The 13,712-nt window shown below is 37.6% G+C and overlaps 1 long non-coding RNA gene across 1 annotated transcript in view; it reads right to left on the minus strand.

The window, feature by feature from the left end:
* The window catches only part of LOC130544154 (uncharacterized), a 778,585-nt gene that overhangs the window by 270,970 nt on the left and 493,903 nt on the right, over positions 1-13,712 (minus strand). Inside the window, exon 6 of the long non-coding RNA XR_008960180.1 lies at positions 4,355-4,431. This is a non-coding gene — a long non-coding RNA (uncharacterized LOC130544154). The remainder of the gene's footprint in view (positions 1-4,354; positions 4,432-13,712) is intronic.

The following is a 13,712-nucleotide window of genomic DNA, read 5'->3' on the forward strand; positions in this document are numbered from 1 at the left end:
ACTGTTTAAAGTATTTTCCAGGTAATACCTACTTTAATCCTCACAAAAACTCTGTGAGGTAGGCACTTTATTATCTCTTGCTCCTTTTTTGTCTACAGTACCAGACCTTCCGGTCTTTGCCATTCTTTAGAGACTACCATAAGGTAACACACTTAGTGTTGGTAGAGTCAGGGTTCACCAGAGCAGTTCATCCCCTGATCCCTCACTGTTAGCCATGAGCTTCTATGCCCATACTGAGGGGCACATATACAAAGCCCAGCATCCAGGACATTCTCAGTAGGAGAAAATCCTCTCAACATTCATTTCATGCCAAATAAAATCTGGCAAATAGTAATAACTGTTATGTCATTATTATTGACTTAATATCAAACAGGCACATATTTAAATATTCTAGTTCAATGCTGTTTCAAAAAAACTATTCAAAGTGATGAGATTATATTGATGTTAAGATTGTGTTAACTATATTGAAGTCCTGCATTTTTATTCCCTTTATCCATCTTGAAAACAGTCAATTTTTTTTCCCCACAGAGGTAAGCTAAAGTCCAAAACCAAGAAATCCACAATGATACACTATATTATAAAATATAGTATTTGTCAATCCTCAATGTATTTAACCTCTCAATAGTCTCTGATAGAGGTACATATTAGTTTCTGCCTTTTGTATACTATATGTTTTTGGTTTTCCTGCTGGATCCCCAACTTCTCCATCCCTGGTTCCTTTCTAGGTCATCTCCTCACACGCATCATTTAAATGTTCACCTTTCGCGGTGTTCAATGTGACATCCCCCCCCCTTCAATTTTACTCTTTAAAACTCTTACTCATCAAATAGCATCCACATGCCCACTGATGATTGTAGACCAGATCTCTCCTCTGAAATCGAAACTCATACATAGATCAGAATTGACTAGCTCTCCCTTCAATATGGTGGACTGAACACATTGTACAAGGTGCATGTTGTCTAAAATAGTACCACTTTAATGTGCAGGGCTGGAGATACAAAGAAAGGTTTACGAGGACCATGAACATAGTGAACAACTCTACTTCAGTGGAAGCTGGAGAACCTGAATTGTCCTCTTCTCTCCTCTCCTCTCCTCTCCTCTCCTCTCCTCTCCTCTCCTCCCCTCCCCTCCCCTCTCCTCTCCTCCCCTCTCCTCTCCTCTTTCCTTTTCCCCTCCTGTCCTCCCCTTCTCTTCTTTAATTCTGATGACTCCACCCTCTCTTCTATCACTTCCATTCCTTCAGACAAGACAGAAATTAGTAATCTATAGACTACCTGCTATTTTTCTACACCTAATTCCTCTCCTTCTTGTTGAGGGTGAAGGTAGGCAACTACTCCTAAAACGACTTCTGCCATCTTAGAAATTCAGCATGGTCACCCATTCCTAACTCTTTTCTTGACTTATCATGCTTCACCCCATTCACTCCCAAGCTCACCCCAAGCTTCAGCCAGCTTAATTCATCCCTGTTGAAAGGTTATTTACTTCTAATCATGATGCAAGCTGAGTTACAAGAAAGCCTTTCGTTACAAGAAAGCCTTTCTTTTCCCATTTTTAATATTCATACATTCTAAGACAATTTTTTTTTATTTTAAGATTTATTTATTTATTTATTTATTTATTTATTTATTTTAGAGAGAGAGCTAGCACGAACGCAGGGGGAGGGGCAAAGGGAAAGGGAGAGAGAAACCCAGGCAGACACCTGCTGAGCGCAGTGTGATGCAGGCCTCTACCCCACGACTCCAAGATCACTACCTGAGCTGAAACCAAGAGTCTGATGCTCAACCAACTAAGCCACGCAGGTGCCCCTCCAAGACAATCTTAAAGGCATCTAGTTTTATGACCCTTCATGAACAAAACCTTTCTTGACATTTTTGTCCTTGCAGAGCAGTGAATCTTCACATTCCACTTCCTCCCATCACTCTACTCCAGAACGTATTCATTCCATTACTGAGGCTTCAAGCTGAGATCAGAACTGGATGTGATATTTGTTTTCATTTGTATAACCCAAACTAGATCATTCCACATAAAAACATCTTATAAGGAGCTCAGCACAATCCTGCTCTGAGTTCTTCCAGGGGAGATGGATTTCACCTGATAGCCCAGGCACATTCCTGTACCTAGGAGTTTGTGTCGCTCACTTGTGTCATCAGGAAGAGTACTTCCTTCACATTTGCCAAATCATAGGCTTGCTGGGCAATGCTTCAAAGCAGCTGATAGTTCCTTGCTGCCATTAGTATTAAGAATCGGGGTAAGTGGCACGGATAGGTATAGTTGGGAGAGAGACTTAGAAATCTATCACAAAATCTTTAGGGGTGAGTTGGAGGTGGGGGAAGCTCGTGTATGTGACAGTTTCAAATGCCAAGAAAACCAGCCGATGATCATCAGTAGAAGGAAAAGGAAATCACTAACTATGATTTGAATCATGTCTATTGTAGGTGTCCTTCTTACAAAAGGCATGCTCCTAAGCCAATTATATTCAAATGACTTCTTAATAATACCAGATGGATTTATAGTAATTTTTTTCAGCCCTTTGAAAGAACATAACCACATAAAAACACAATATGCTCCTTCCCATGAAGTTACATAGTGATTTTGGTATCATAGGTACCACTTAATGTTATACAGTTAATGAGAAAATTAAGCTCTGGCTGCAATGCCACATGTTCCTTTGTTCCTAATGAATACTGACATTAGCGCTCAATTAACAATGACACATATAATCATATGAGCCTTTGCTCTGATTCCAACCTAGGATGGCTGGACCATAAGGAGACCTCCCTGTGTGATCAGATCAAAGCTCCTATGCAGTGTGTCTTTTCAGAGCAGGGGAGAGACAAATTAATCATATCTATCTAATTTTAAGTAGCATGGTTGAAGAACCACTGGGGAAAAGTCATGGCAGGGGCATGGAGAAAGCCAGCCTCTAAACAGGTTCATGTCACAAAAGAGACAAAGTTTCATGCCCAGCAGTGTCTGTTTGCAGTTTTCTGCTTCATAATTTTTCTCACAGATATTTAAAATTAAATTAGCACTTTTCTTTTTTAATAAGAGATATAAAAAGCATTCTTTGGTCATGATGCATAGCACATTAGCTACAATTACATCAATATATCTTTCTCTGCCTCTTTATGCAGTTTTTGATTTTTTTTTCTTTCTAACCTCCTTTGGGGAGCTCTTAGGGAGCAGCTTTTGCTAATAATTAATAATGGGAGGATTCTCCTGAGGAAATCGTTTGGAATCGTTATGCTCTTCTAATAAATCGTCATTTTAGAATTCTAATCAGCAAAATTTGGATTCCAAATGTTTGGTAATTACAGTGGACCATTGCATCTGGATTGATTAAAATGTAAATGTAACGGATTCTGTCTGCAAAAGTCGATATAAAGCAATGCGTATACATTCATGTAGAACAGAATTCATGTGCTTGGGAACTTTAAGGAGAACTGATATTGACATAATAAAAGCATATCTTTCAATCTCTGCATAAATGGGCTTCTTACATTCAACTGCACTTTATTCTTTCATTAGTCTCTGCTGCAGCTACTTCAAACACCTAAACTCTCTCAACGACGTCACACAACCCATATTCAAATCACATCAATGTTATCTGCCTGAAATATTGCCACTGTCACCCAAGGATCTCTAACTATAGTACCAGCGCCTAGTAAAGGAACCCCCAGCAGCCCTACAGGAAAGATGGAAACAGAACAAACAGGACAACAACCAGCTATAAAAAAACCAGGATCGTTAATGAATAGTGTACCAAAATCAAGGACGGGATAGCGATCTGAAAATCCGTGTCTTGTTTTAGTTAAGAATAGCATCTTTTCCGGTCTGTTAATTGTTTGTAGATTCCCATATAATACAAACTGCAAACTTTAAAACTTTATTTCCAAACATCATTTCATAGAATCTGAACAGCAGATTACTTTAGAGCTAGCTCTCTTTGGGATGAGTAAACTCAGCCTGCAGTTTGTCAAATCTATTTGCATGTTAGCAACACCCAGGGGATTTATTGCGTTTGTTTATTTTGTTCGTTTTTATCAATACTCAAGCCCCACCCACAGCACTGGCATCTGTGCTCTAAAAACTCCACATATAAGGCTATTTTACAGATAGGTGGAGAGAACCACTTTTAAGGAAAGGGACTAACTCGATCTGTTTCCAGATGTACCTAAGTGGGTGTGAGGCTAGGCTGAAGCAGGATGAGCTCTTCACTTCTGAAACAAGGTAGGAAGGACAGTACTAAAATGAAATCCATTCATCCATCCATCCACCCATCCACCCATCCATCATTCACCCACCCATCCATCCACCCATGTATTTGTTCAGCAAAAAATAATCGGATACATACCATGTGCCCAGCACTGTTCCAGACAACATAGCAGTGATTCAAGTCAACAAGGTTCCTGTCTTCAGAGAGCTCGCCATCTGGTAGGAAAGACAGAAAGTAAACGAGTCAACAAACAAACCAAAGAATCAATAAGTCAAATCATCTTCAGAAAGTGGAAGGAAAGGAATACAACAGGGTCCATGAGCATGGAGAATATCTAGACTGAGGGATTGCTTTAGAGAAGGGAATCAAGGACGTATCTTAGCAGAGTGACTTTGGAGCTGCAACGTGAATCATGGGCAGGAGCCTATCAGGCAGAGGTCTGAGAGAAATCTTCCCGACTGGAGGCACAAGTAAACATACCTGAAATGAGATCTGGTTTGGCAGATTAGATGTGGGGGAGATGGGAGCAAGCAGAAGCCAGAGGCAATTTGAGATAGCCTTTTCAGTTACGGGGAAGTGTCTGAATTTTGGTCTAGTTTTTAATGAGAAATGGTTTGGGATCTGATTAAGTAGGGGAGGACATCATAACAACTTTGAACAGAGCTGAGAGAAAGGGACCGTAAGGGGTGGAGTCACACTTCCTTGTGACAACAAAGGCATGGTTGTAATCTTAAGAGTTTCTACCTGAGCTTCAGGGATTTGGTTTTGGCTGTTATTTTAGAACATAATCAGAAAATCATCTTTTTCTGCCCTATTCCCTCTAATTGTTCCTTGAGAGACAAAAGCATCTGAGGGAATCCCAAAACTTGCATTCCAAGTAATCAGTCCCTTTTCTGAGTTCTTAATATAACTGCTTCCAGCAAGAAAATAACTCTTCTGTCTCTACCCCACACACTTTGCAATATTTTCCTTCCATATTTTAAGAGGATCAAATTTAGATATTTTTCCATGCTGAAACAGTCAGAAATGGTGAGGGAGATGAAGAATGAAAGAAAAGCGGTTATCTCAGGGGAGAATAAGGTGAACAGCAATGTAGGTGCCCTCACTGTGTTTCCCCTGCTGTGGTAGGTGCTTTACATTAGGGACCCATTTAACACTCAGCCTGGAGAGGTACATTTTTCTATCTTTATTTTACAGATTCGGCAGCTACTAAGAGTGGATGCAGCATGTGTGCCCAGAATTCAGATTCTTTTTATTCCAAAATCAATGCTACTAATCAGTTTACCACACTTCACCTGCCACTTGTTTCTTTTGCCAGTTTGATGACGTGAAAGTGCTTCTGGGAGAGAGCAGACTGACAAGTCCACCTTGTAGACTTTTAGTTCTCTCCTCTCCCAGGACACAGGGATCACCTTAGTCCACAGAATCATGGAGCAACTGTGCTATATCTAAAAGGGATAGTGGGACCTGCCACCTTCAGAACCAAGGAAACTGAGTCACACACACACAACTTGCTAAAGGCAGAATCAAATCTAGGAATCAAATCTCCTCACTCTTAATCTAGTGCTCTTTTTTAACAAACTAGGCTATCTTTGGCTCTCCTGGAGATGATATATGCTTCAGCTCTGACATATGCCAACCCAAGGATTGTCAGGACCATGATGGAGACCTTGAGATTGCTTTCCTAATTCCGCAGTAGAGTCACTAACACTCACACCATCCACCAACCTTTAATGTGCTGAGATTAGGATTCTCAATACTCTGCAATGAGGACCTGAGCTATTCCAGGGCTCCAGAATATTTCATGTTCAACCAGATAGTCTGGGGAGCTAGGATATCTAGTGCATCTTCAATCCATAACACTTACACCAGTCTTTTTCAGAGTTATGCTTTCTTCATACTATTTTCCTTGCCTGAAATGCCCTTCTCACTTCTTTTTGAGAGACGACTGCAAAGCAAGCCTGTTGCACAGGCGTCTGTCATTACTTGATGTCCCATTTTGCAAAGCCTTAGACAAAGGCAATTGGTAACTGCTATAATATGGTCCATCTCACTCTGCTTGCGTGTCATTCATTCAGTTATCAAATCATCTGTTTACGGCCTTTTTATGTCAAGCACATGGTTAGGAATTCGAAATACTAAGGGATATTAAGATATAATCCTTGCCCTCAGGGGCCAAAATCCAGTGGAAAGATTAATCAATTAATAGATAATTACAAAGAATGTGAAAATACTGTGGAAATCTCTAAGGACACGTTTGCAGTTAGTTGAAGCCTATAAATATTTAAATCTGTATACCGTGTTGAAGCAATTTATATTGAATTTCTCTTCTGGGTTGTGATGATGTCGTTGTATGTGACACTACTTTATATATCACTTATTTTTGGCAACCTATCTAATAACAATTTGCGATGTATTGCTTAAGCATTATTACTTAACATGTCATATTTTTATGCCTCATGTCCTCAGTGAATCTTTGAGGAGAGGTATTATGTCGTGTGTGTGTGTGTGTGTGTACATATCCTCTAACAGCAGTGTCTAAAATAAATACAGTTGTGTCAATATTTTTTATGTTTTTATTTGAAAGTACACCACCTACTGTATCACACGGTATATAAAACTGCATATTTAGTAAACTTTAGCAATGTTTTAACAACAATCTGTACCACTTAGAGTTTACAAATTTGATTCCCAACCTGCAATAACTTCAATCGGGCTGGTATTAATAGCTACGGACCTTATTTTCTCTCTTTGAAAAGTATATCTACAGTACATGATAAATCCATTAGTTAAACTGCATTATCTTAGGATCCTATCTCTATTATATCTCAAAACCAGTATGGCTTAAAATGTAATCTCCAACCCCCTGCCAAAAATGTCAATCACAATTTAGCAACCGAACTACAATCTGAATATGGGGATACATGATTACTTTGTTGGGAAAAGTCTTGCATGCAAAAGAAATATTGTAAGAGGAAAAAAATGTGCCTTATTTTTGCTTATTTTTAAAAACTTTAAAGCATTTGACAGCAAATCTTCCTCTTTCCTTTGCCAAGCTCTTCCATTTTTGTTTTATTTGCCATCCTTGTATAACATGAATGTTTGAAGTAATTGCTCACATGTGTTTGCCAGGATAGCCCTCCATAATTGCTTTAGTAAAAACAGCCTATGGTTAAGGCCCTCTGTTGTCCCACCTTTGTCCCCTCAACCATGAATTCCATCTCCTCCCTCTGTATGGTGAAGGGTCTTTGTGGAACTATCAAAGAGCACCAGAGATCTATTGAAAATTCAACCTTCCACAGTTAAGAGTGACTCTAGACATATATTATATGTCTATACAGGTCTATACAGGTCTATACACTACCGGTGACTGGTAGTGACATCATTCAGTGGTGCTAATATGGAGGACATGCAAGATAGCAAGGATCATGCAAGATATATGATCATATATTCTCTTGCCAAGAAAAGGGGGGGCATTCCAAAAGAATTACAATAGACAGGTACTCTGTGCCTAGATGCATCCCCGTTATATAGACTATGTCTCTTGGTAGATTAATGTGATGTTTTGAGCCTTCTTTGCAACACTCAACATGTTGTTTGTCTACAGAATCCCCGTGGAATATGTCTTCACTTCTCCCACTATACACATAAACACACGTGCACACATTCACTTCAGCCTCATCTATGTTCTCAATTATTATTTTATTGATGATAGATCTACATGAGCTCACTCAACAATGCAGACTGAAGGAGGGGGCAGAGCAAAAACAAGAACTCTGCACTTACCTGAAGGTGATGTACCTGGCAGATTAATCTTAGGAAAAGAGCAAATTTTTCACTGACTTTTACAAAGTTACTCAGGTAATGGACCTAGGTAACTTATCCAGCCACTACCAAAAATGGCCCTTTCTTGCACTGTGCCCTCTACATACATTGCACACCTTATTGTACAGAGATCTGTGTTTTTATGTTGCTCTATCTGCCTAAGAAGCCTTTTCTCTTTCTCCTTTTGATTAATCCCTTTTCTTCCATTAGATATCAGCTTAGATATTGCCTCTACTGAATCATTCCCTGTAACCTCTCTAGGTGTTAGCTATTTCTCCTCTGAGGACCCAGAGCCTTGAATGCTTACTCTATGGTAGTCCTTACCAACTAAACATAATTGCCTTTCAGACTGTAAGCTTTCTGAGATAAGAACTATGAATTATTCACTTCATAATCTCTAGTACTGAATTCTATTGCCCAATTTTAGATGTTGAAGGATCACACACACGCACAAAAAAAATCCAAAATCAAGATATATGATTTATCTAAACAGCTATGGATGCAACAAAATTTATCAGTTGCTAATAAAAAACACATCCAGGATTTTACTTATGAGCTACTTAGTCCTCTTCCAGAAGTATATAAAAAGATTTCTTGATTTTCAATTAGTATGACATTAGAAGAATGGAAAAAGATATCAAAAACAGAAACATTGGGCTTAAGTGCAAGACAAGCCATGTGGCAAAAACAAATCCAAATTAAATAAATAAATAAGTAAAAAAGATTCTCTGCTTAAAAAGAGAGAGGGAGAGAGAGAGAGAGAGAGAGAGAGAAGAAAGGAATCTCAGGAAAACTCAATATGTCCAGCTCTTTATTTGGAGTTTAAATAGTGGAGGGAAAAATTGACCATCACGCCTCAGTATTCTCAGGTTTTGAACCTACTACAGAATAACATGTAATTAATTGTCATAATTATGACTGAAGTACTTTAAAATACCTTCATTAATAGTTTTTATCTTTCATTCAATGTCAGCAAAATTCCAAGAAAATGGGCATTTCTACTCTATACACTTTGAAGAGTAAATTGACCGAGATAAGTGATTTGCCCAAGGCCACTAAACTAGTCTTTCTTCTGCGCTTGTAAAATATAAGAAAACACGGAATCTTGATACATATTTCAGATATATTTTTCACCAGAAATAGCAAAGTATATTATTTAATGCTAACAAACAAATTAAGAATTATGTGCAACAAATAGTCACCTTGAAAAGCAATTCATTAATGTATATTCTTATAAAATACATCATAAAAGAGGTACATACTTCGTTTAATATCACGTCAATGACATTACCTGTTTAATTATGTTAAAATTCTCGAATGGTGAAGGAAAAGGTACTGGACTTTGGTGCACTCTTATTTAGACTCTGCCTCTAACTGTAGGAGGCATTGGGTAAGTGTTCACTTGCTCTGACTCATGATCTCCATCTTCAATGTGATCACCTCCTGAAAATGCCAGGAGAGTGCTGGACATAGTATTGACTTGATGGATGCACCCTATCACAGCTTCTTGTGATTAAAATGAGGAGATGAAACTAGATCATCCCTCAAAGCTCAAGATTCAAAATGGGAAGAGCCATGTTATGTCTAATTAATCACACTTGTGCGGACAAATCTCTATTCTAGCTCATGGCCACAAACCAACAGAAAAGTTGCTCACTTAAGAGAAATATTCTGAAAGTTAGTTGCAATATTCTGTGTAATATTACTTGGAGCTTAAAATACAACTTTTCATTGAAATGTCACAAAAGGGTTAAAGATGAAGTGGTATAAAACAATATTTCCAACTATTTCAACTTCATTTTTGGCACTGCCTTCTGAACCTTGCACATTTTATTTCTTTCCTATATTGAGTGACTTTTCAAGTGTTCCTGCTGTGAGCCAGTAGAATTACTAAGAGGTTTCTGATTTCATAGCTATTTTTTATTATATTTGGAAGCTGGTCTTAAGTAGAGCTAAAACTCCAGGGCCACTATTTTAGAGTAGTAAAGATTGACATCTAAATTATGATCTAAGGAAAGTACAAGGCCATAGCTTTCATTGAATGTAGAACGAAGTAAAAAATGGATTTGTCTCTGAAAATGTTGGCTATTTGACGTCTTTGAGAAATTTTCAAGCATATTAAATTCCAAATCTCAGCAATGAAATTGTAATAGACATTTGGCTTATGTCTATTACTCTTAGTTAATTCCCAGTTAAAGTTCCTTAAATCTAGCTTTAAATGTCTCTCTGTTATCCTGGGGAAAATATGCTGGCATATGATTTAAGAGTCTAAAGTCGACATTATAAGGATTAGCAATGGTCAATGGTAAGACATAACGCAAAAACAATTTATTGCAAAAAAAAGAGAGAGAGAGAGAGATTGAAGGCATCTGGCATTCTTTGATTCAATCCCAGATTTCATACACAGAACCAGGAATTTTATATTCTACTCAAACCTAAGTAAAATAGTGTGAATTAAATGTTCCATTTCCCATGTGAGTGAAGCTAAAGGAAATTAGGATACATGCCTAAGGTCATTTGAGTAGAAAGCAGCATTCTCTGTACCTAGAATGAGTTTCTTCCAATTCTTTCTCCTTATGGCTTCTTTTTATTTATCCTTCGTAATGGAATTTAAATAGTACTTCTTAGCATAGCCATCCATAACCACCACCATTCAGTATGACACGGATGTCCAACCTCTACATTTCCAAAATACCTTGCATGTTCATCTTAGAATTTATAAAACATAATAATAATAACAACAACAGCAACGACAACAGTTTCTTAATTTCTTATTTTAACCCACTAGACACTAACTCCATTGAAGGCAGGAAAATGTCTTATTATATATGACAAACCCAATACCTACCTTAAAAGAATGATAAATATTAAGCATTTAGGGAATAATTATTGCATAAAGTGGCATAGCTAGAAATCAGACATAGGTCCTGTAACTTTTAAGGCCTTGCATTTCAGGCAGCAAGGCAAAAATGATAATCTGGGCAATTACTCCAAAAAACACAAGAAATAAACTCACGATGAATTGGACATCATCACAGCGGGGTGGGATTGGCTGGAGTTAAAATTCTATGCTGTTATGTCACCAACCAGTTCTTCACACTAAGGCAATACCCATATTTAGTCTAAAAGACAAAGATAGAAAATTATTTTTCTTTTTTCTTTTTTAAAGATTTTATTTATTTATCTATTTGACAGAGAGAGAGACAGCCAGCGAGAGAGGGAACACAAGCAGGGGGAGTGGGGGAGGAAGAAGCAGGCTCCCAGTGGAGGAGCCTGATGTGGGGCTCGATCCCAGAACGCCGGGACCACGCCCTGAGCCAAAGGCGGACGCTTAATGACTGAGCCACCCAGGTGCCCCAGAAAATTATTTTTCTTAAAACCCTAGATATCACACCAGTTTCACTGAACACTGTAGGGCAGGGAAGAAGAGAGAAACTGACTCCCAGCTGACTGAAACTGGGCTGAGAAAGTGAAAAAGTAAGAAACTAAATACCTTCCCACCATCGTGACCCAAAGTAGTTCTTTTAAATATCACTTTCAACTTGATTCTTATTTTTGGAAGACAGGCAGTGTTAGAATGTTTCTTTTAACTCTACACATATCAAAACTAAATCAAAACACATGATATAAGCACAGTAGTACCCCGCACTGTACTCTGGTTATTTTCATATAATTTGCTGCTGTTATTAATAACACCATTGAAGAGGGGGGAATAGTGTCACAGAATCCCAATGATACAGCATCAAAGTGTAAAGACAAATGCAATTTCAGAGTATTCCAGAGTGTATAAGAATTAGGTAATGAATAAAGTTGTACTGCCTAGAGTTTGCTGTGGTTAGTTGGTGGCTATAGGTATCTGAGAAGGCTGGTAGGACAGTAGATAGATGTATATATGGCATAGGAAAATCTAGCAAAGATTTCAATCCATAGCTGCTGATTTCAAGCCGAGTGTTCTTTCACATTGCCGTCCTGAGTTCTTGAAGTTATGATGTCACACTCTTTTACTTGTGTGGGTGTGCATGAAGCTTTTGGATATTGGGACGGAAGAGAGAATGGCTAATTACTACCCTGGGCATAAATTCCACCCATCAAATAGTATTTACCCTATCAAGATGTATGGAAACTCACCAGGCTCAACATACTCACACACAACTAACATGGAATAAAGCTGAGACGGGAAACCAAGTCACCAATCTCCATGTGATACCAGTACCAATGTTGGTACTTCAACACGATTGTCTTGTGCAATGACAAGATTCTGAGGGACACAGAATTGTCTCGATTAATGTGGCATACTACTGCAATCACCAACACAGCATGAACATACTGAACTGTGGCACAAATAGCTATTGTTGAAGATGGTGGTGGTGGTGGCTATGCTGTTGCCAGGTTTAAATTAGTCTGTTTAGAAAGTCTAATGTCTTCGAGTCTGGTCCTATTTTGGTAGCAGTAAGAAAAAAAAATGGCTGCAAGTTTCTGTATTTCTTAATTTTCTATTGAAATAGGGCTGGAGAAATAATGTCCTGCTTTTCCCCAACTCAGGTGTGATGGGACACACATACACACATACAAACACACACACGCACACACATATCCCTCGCCATTCGTGAACAGGGTTATTTTTTGTGGTTATTCTTTTGTTAGGTTCAATCTTAAGCCAATGATAATACTTTCCAGGTGTTTTTGCCTAATATTAGATGTTGGGACAAATAACTGAAATTGTGCCCCATTAAGGAAGTATAGATTACATAATGCTTCATAGTTCCTGGTAATGTTAATTTATTACTAATTTTAGAGATATCTTTCACTTCTGTTAGCCATCACAATAGCCTAGCATTACCATTTATCCTTGCCTGGAATTTTCTAGGTTTTTATCTTTATCCCTGATAATTATTAATGCTCATCAGTACTTTTCACTCTCAAAAGTGTCATGGTTTTGTCATCTTAAATCCTAAATATTCTTTACTGTAACTATTGTTAAGTATACCATTATATTGTTACTGTGCTATTTAATATACTTAAAAGTATAATCTTTGTTAAGTAAACCCAATATTAACCCAGATTAGAGATGAGACATAATGCAGAGATAAGAGTGGTTTCAGAGGCAAATAAAGGTATTCTTTTCTAATTATTTATCTGATGTATGAAAGACAAAATATCCATCAGGTTATTTGTAAATTTTCATTCTTCATAATCAGCCCTGTTAGTAGTATCTATGTTTCTATTATCTCAATTGTAATATATATTCTCAGACATTATTATCCTAATGTATAATAGAGATTATAGCTCTATCTTCTAAGCCTGGCAATGTGGCTTGTTATGCATGCAGAAATATTTGGAATGTGAAATTAAACAAAAGAAGCATGCAGATATCAAATGACTACATGTAAAAATGTCTTTGGCACTTTGTTTGCAATTAAAATAATTCTAAATATACCTAGCACACTTTTGCATCCAATTTAAAAAAAAAAAAGGAAAAGAAATGTAATTGGTAGAATTCTATTGCCTATGATTAGGTATTCATTTAGTTTTTTACCCCCTGAGAGTCTACAATTACAAATAGTTTCTATATATGGTCACAGTTCATAAAACATACTCTTTAACATATTAGACCTTTGGCAAACAGTTAAAAAATAACTGATGCATTTTTGTCTTCTGTTTTGTTTGTTTT

This window comes from Ursus arctos, unplaced genomic scaffold (genome assembly GCF_023065955.2).
Source record: "Ursus arctos isolate Adak ecotype North America unplaced genomic scaffold, UrsArc2.0 scaffold_19, whole genome shotgun sequence".
NCBI classification, from domain to species: Eukaryota; Metazoa; Chordata; class Mammalia; order Carnivora; family Ursidae; genus Ursus; species Ursus arctos.